Genomic DNA, 6,000 nt, shown 5'->3' with positions numbered 1-6,000 from the left:
CAGGATATTGAGCGGCACGGCCAATATCCTGCGTTCGAGTCCAGGATATTGAGGCCACATGGTCAACATCCTGCGTTCGAGTCCAAGATATTGAGCGGCATGGCCAATATCATGTGTTCGAGTCCAGGATATTGAGTGGCACGGTCAATATCCTGTGTTCGAGTCCAGGATATTGAACCGGCAAGGCCAATACCCTGTGTTCGAGTCCAGGATATTGAGCGGCAGGGCCAATATCCTGTGTTCGCGTCCAGGATATTAAACCGGCACCACCAATATTCTGTGTTCGAGTCCAGGATATTGAGCGGCAAGGCCAATATCCTGCGTTCGAGTCCAGGATATTGAACCGGCAAGGCCAATACCCTGTGTTCGAGTCGAGGATATTGAGCGGCAGGGCCAATATCCTGTGTTCGCGTCCAGGATATTGAACCGGCACCACCAATATTCTGTGTTCGAGTCCAGGATATTGAGCGGCAAGGCCAATATCCTGCGTTCGAGTCCAGGATATTGAACCGGCACCGCCAATATCCTGTGTTCGAGTCCAGGATATTGAGCGGCACAGCCAATATCCTGTGTTCGAGTCCAGGATATTGAGCGGCACGGCCAATATCCTGCGTTCGAGTCCAGGATATTGAGGCCACATGGTCAATATCCTGTGTTCGAATCCAGGATATTGAGTGGCACGGTCAATATCCTGTGTTCGAGTCCAGGATATTGAACCGGCAAGGCCAATACCCTGTGTTCGAGTCCAGGATATTGAGCGGCATGGCCAATATCCTGTGTTCGAGTCCAGGATATTGAACCGGCATGGCCAATATCCTGTGTTCGAGTCCAGGATATTGAACCGGCAAGGCCAATACCCTGTGTTCGAGTCCAGGATATCGAGCGGCAAGGCCAATATCCTGCGTTCGAGTCGAGGATATTGAGCGGCAGGGCCAATATCCTGTGTTCGCGTCCAGGATATTGAACCGGCACCACCAATATTCTGTGTTTGAATCCAGGATATTGAGCGGCAAGGCCAATATCCTGCGTTCGAGTCCAGGATATTGAACCGGCACCGCCAATATCCTCTGTTCTAGTCCAGGATATTGAGCGGCAAGGCCAATATCCTGCGTTCGAGTCCACGATATTGAACCGGCACCGCCAATATCCTGTGTTCTAGTCCAGGATATTGAGCGGCAAGGCTAATATCCTGCGTTCGAGTCCAGGATATTGAGTGGCATGGCCAATATTCTGTGTTTGAGTCCAAGATATTGAACTGGCATGGCCAATATCCTGTGTTCGAGTCCAGGATATTGAGCGGCACGGCCAATATCCTGTGTTCAAGTCCAAGATATTGAACCGACATGGCCAATATTCTGTGTTTGAGTCCAGGATATTGAGCGACATGGCCTATATCCTGTGTTCGAGTCCAGGATATTGAGCGGCATGGCCAATACCCTGTGTTTAAGTCCAGGATATTGAGCGGCACGGCCAATATCCTGCGTTTGAATCGAGTTTTCAGCCACCGCTTCTAATTAAAGCAGGTGCTCGAGTGCAAGCGCGTGTTATGATTTGAACACAGCCTTTTACATCTCTCATTATCGTCATTGTCGTTATCATCAATCACCAGCCATGGTCTATCCACTGCTGGATGAAGGCCTCCCCAATTCGTCACGATCTCACACAGTTCTGCAATGTAACCATCTAGTCCAGCAGCTGTACACACTTATTTTTTAATTATCGCTCCATCTACGCGGCGGTCCTGCTCTCGCGCAGTTTACCTTTGTTGGCTGCCATTCTGAAGTTGATCTTGACCACCACCAGCAATCGTCCCTTTCAGCAACGACGACTACTCGCGTTAGTCCACATTGACTATAACCATTTTTTTAAAACTCACTGTGAAGCTATTTTTTATTCGCGACATAACTCTTTTCCAGAAGCGAACTGACCATCACAAACGACAGCCCACCTACGTGGATTATCATGTGGACATTTATAGTAGCAGCCAATTACTCTAAGCACAGGTTTCTACGTCGAGCACTCGCTTGTTTTTTCGCATCCATGCCATTCTTCGATCTGTCTCTCGGTGCAATTCCAGGCGTGACCTTTTCAGGGGTTCGTATAATTTTATACATCTCGCCGATTAGCACGGTCGGCTACGCACACGGTGCAAGAGAAGTTCAACGTTCAGCTGGCACCGAGGTTAGACCACTCAACTCACGACCGCCGATTCTGGCCGCCTGCTAACGGAATGTGGAATCTGCACCGCTGCTTCGGGGCCACTAACCGAGGTGATCTCTGTACAATGATGACGGGAAGAGGCCGGTCCGCTCCGCTTGGTGCTGCTCATTCATTCAGCGAGCCATAGCATCCACGGTGGCCACGTGTCGTACCCATAGACCTCCGTTCAAATTGGACATCTGTGAAAAAAAGAGCCGCATAGCCTCTCGGATTCCTCCAGTCTAAATAAATATTCTGATTCTGAGACAGCGGACAATCTTAAACAATATGCTGCATCGATTGTAGCGAGCCACGATTTGCACCGCAATTCATTCACCCACTCACCCACCAACCAACTCACTCAAAGACAAAGATCTCCCGTATAGCCTAAAACAGACTGTTGGGGCAAGTGCTGTTAGCGAGCACCTATGAAGGCGGGAACGGTACACATGGGGTGGGTGGCCAGCATAACGCCCGACTGCCTTTGTCATTCTAGTGGCGATGTTTACACACCACATCAGGTACTCATTTGAGGCTGGGTCGACCTAGGGAGGGCCAAGTGACCAGTTCAGATATTCATCACCGGTGTTGGCCATGAGCGGGAATCGAACTCGTGGTCGCCGGGCTCGCAGCGCAGCTCGCTAACCGCTACACGACCGCTCCCCACACCCACTCACTCACCCACTAACTCACCCATCCACTCACCGATTCATCCACTCAACAGCTCACAAATTCATTCAGCAAGTGCACAATAACTGAGCCATGTGGCAGCGTCCTCGGTGGCCATGTGGAGTTTCCGTAGCCATCCGCCGAACTGAGTCAGTGGACAGGCATCAACAATACTCCATGTTTAAAATGAACACCGGTTTTAGAGTATTTGTCTGCTCCGAATTTCCACCTGATAAGCCACTTTGTTGGTCTATCATTTGTGGCCAGGTCGCTTCTGAAAAAGAGCTCTGTAGCGCAGTGGGCCTTACCTGGCAAAATACAAAACAAATGTTTATAGTTTAGTTTACATTGTTTCCACGGTGCCACAAGTGCAGTTTGTGTGGTCGTGAAGACCCCGACAGATGGAGGTTAGCCGCACAGAGACCTTGGCCCTGTGTCCGAAATCCATGCAGCAAGGACCCCGTGCAGAAAAGAACCTGTGGAGCTAGAGACACGTGTAGCAGCAAGGCCCAGTGACGGCGTGGTGGGGTTGAAGCAGAAGAAACGTCCTCCTGGAACTCTTACAGTCGACAGAGCCTCAATTCACATCAAGGAGTGGACTCCGGAATAAGAAGAAGATGGTGATAACGATGATGCCACAGACCCACACCGATGGGAGCCACTTCAGTAGCAATCGCTTCGATAGGCGTCTCTCAACCAAACGTTCAGCGCCGCTCCTTCGTGCTGTGTAAATCGTGTTTCGCAGAGTGCCAGCGATCGGCTGTCTGTTTTTGTTTTTGACTTTCAGGCCTGGGTGTAGTGGAATTAATTTTGGACGGGTTTTGTTTATTTGGACAGTCATAGGTGACCGCAACTTCAGATCCTCAACGCAGTGCGCTTGAGCAGCCGGTTTATTCACGGGCGGTTGAAACCGGGATTAGAACCCAGATCTCAAGGACACGGCCATTACTATCCTGCTGAACCCGTGGGGCACCTGTGGTGTGTACATATTAAACATTTGCTGTATAAATGTTTTATACTGTTTGTATTTAATACTTTGTAATTGCTGGGTCTATTGTAAACCTATGACCTTTTTCAATTACAATCTTACAATAAACTGAGTAAATTATCTGTGTGAATGGATATGTACGTGTTATGATCCCATCGATATGTAGAGCGGTGGGATAGTGAATAGTGATAAGCACACTTCACTACGAACTCACTCATCTGGGTTCAATTCCCAGCCATGACTGACATCAGTGGCGTGTACAGGATCTGGATTTGTCCTGGGTCTCCCACAGGGCAACTCAGCCCCAAATGAGTACCTGGTGTGGTGCATAGACATCAACACTGGGGAGACAAAGGCGGCCAAGCATGGGTGTATCCCACCCGCCCTGCATTTGAGAGTAATGTTCGTCACACGACGGTCCAAACGATATTTTTAATTGTCAGAGCTGGAATTTAGCCAAGTCAACCGCAGAACCAAATTTGATTCGATTTTGGCGGGTGTGCTGTGCAGTAAATGGTGACCAGGATGAGACCATCAGCTCCACGGCACTTGAGAACCTGGTTCCACCACGTGCAGCTGAAAAACCTGGATTCGAACTCAGATGTTCGGCAGTTGCCAAGCTCAGCGGTCCGACCAGAGCCACCCGGGCCAACTTGTGTCCTAAATGACAATAATAATAATACTAATAATGTAAAGGCGGAGCCCTGCAATTGCCTGCTCAGGCCACTGCTGGCGGAAGGTCTTCCGCGAGAGCAGAGGCCTGCAACCAACACAACAAGAGGATCCTTTTTTTAGAATTTGGTTAAAAAAACTCAATATTTCAAGAGCCCCAATGACACGTGAATACGATACGGTGGGTCCTTAATAAATTACTTCACGAAGCAGTCCTGAAAGAGCCGCACGTGGCTCCGGAGCCGCAGATTGCCCATCCGCTCTCGAGAGCTCCTCTTATCGTTTATTTTGGCCTACTCTTCCACGCTGGCCAGACGTCTTGGAAGAGGTGGGAATACCCACACCTTGCGCCACCACCCAATTGACGTGTGGTGGACTCATACTGCTGGGTGGACAGAGTTAGTGAGATTTGAGAAAACTTGCAACCACCGCTTCAATGTCCATACACCAAGCAATGGAATTGATTGCAAGCCCTGTCTGTGAACCACATTTCATCTCCTCTCATGTCGCCTCCTGTCCTCTTCGTTCCCAATTTTCTCTCTCTGTGTGTCCCCTCCTCATCCCTGTGCCCAATCCCCCTGTTTCAGTCCTTCACCCTCCTTGCACCCCTCCACTGGAATCAACTTCCCTTGTACATTGAGCGGCACTGCTACCCATAGACTCAACACTGCCCATAGACTCAACACTGCCCATAGACTCAGCACTACCCATATACTCAAAACTGTCCATAGACTCAGCACTGCCCATAGACTCAGCACTGCCCATAGACTCAGCACTGCACCATAGACTCAACACTGTCCATTGACTCAACACTACCCATAGACTCAACACTGCCCATAGACTCAGCACTGCCCATAGACTCAACACTGCCGTAGACTCAGCACTGCACCATCGACTCAACACTGTCCATGACTCAACACTACCGATAGACTCAACACTACCCATAGACTTAGCACTGCCCAAAGACTCAACACTGCCCATAGACTCAGCACTGCACCATAGACCCAGCACTGCCCATAGACTGAGCACTGCCCATAGACTCAGCACTGCCAATGTACATGAAGCAGCCCCCCTCCACCTCCTACCATTCCTCTGTTAAAGCCTCGCCTCCTCTTCGCCATCGCCCATTCAATTCCTCTTCCTTCCCCTCGCCCCTCCACTCCTTCCCGTCCCTCCCCTCCAGCCCTTCCGTATTCCCTAAGCACCCCTCTCTCGCTGCTGTCACTCAATCCTCAACACCTTGCAGCACTGCCCCTGTCAATGTGACCATTCCACTCTGTCGCCATTTTGTGAGCCACGTCATCCGATTCGATGTCATTAATAGGTGCTCACAAACACCTGAGTGTGTATATATGTTACACCAAGGCCGTAATCATAATATATATATTGAGGGGGACACATCCCCCCCAAATATGCTCAAAATGTCCCCCCCAATATATTGCTATACAATAGATTTCTGTTTATATGATTGT

The sequence above is a fragment of the Lethenteron reissneri genome, chromosome 46 (genome assembly GCF_015708825.2).
Source record: "Lethenteron reissneri isolate LAM-NWPU_2019-01 chromosome 46, ASM1570882v1, whole genome shotgun sequence".
Classification (NCBI taxonomy): Eukaryota; Metazoa; Chordata; class Hyperoartia; order Petromyzontiformes; family Petromyzontidae; genus Lethenteron; species Lethenteron reissneri.
The sequence above is the reverse complement of the archived record's forward strand: the minus strand, read 5'-3'. Positions refer to the sequence as shown.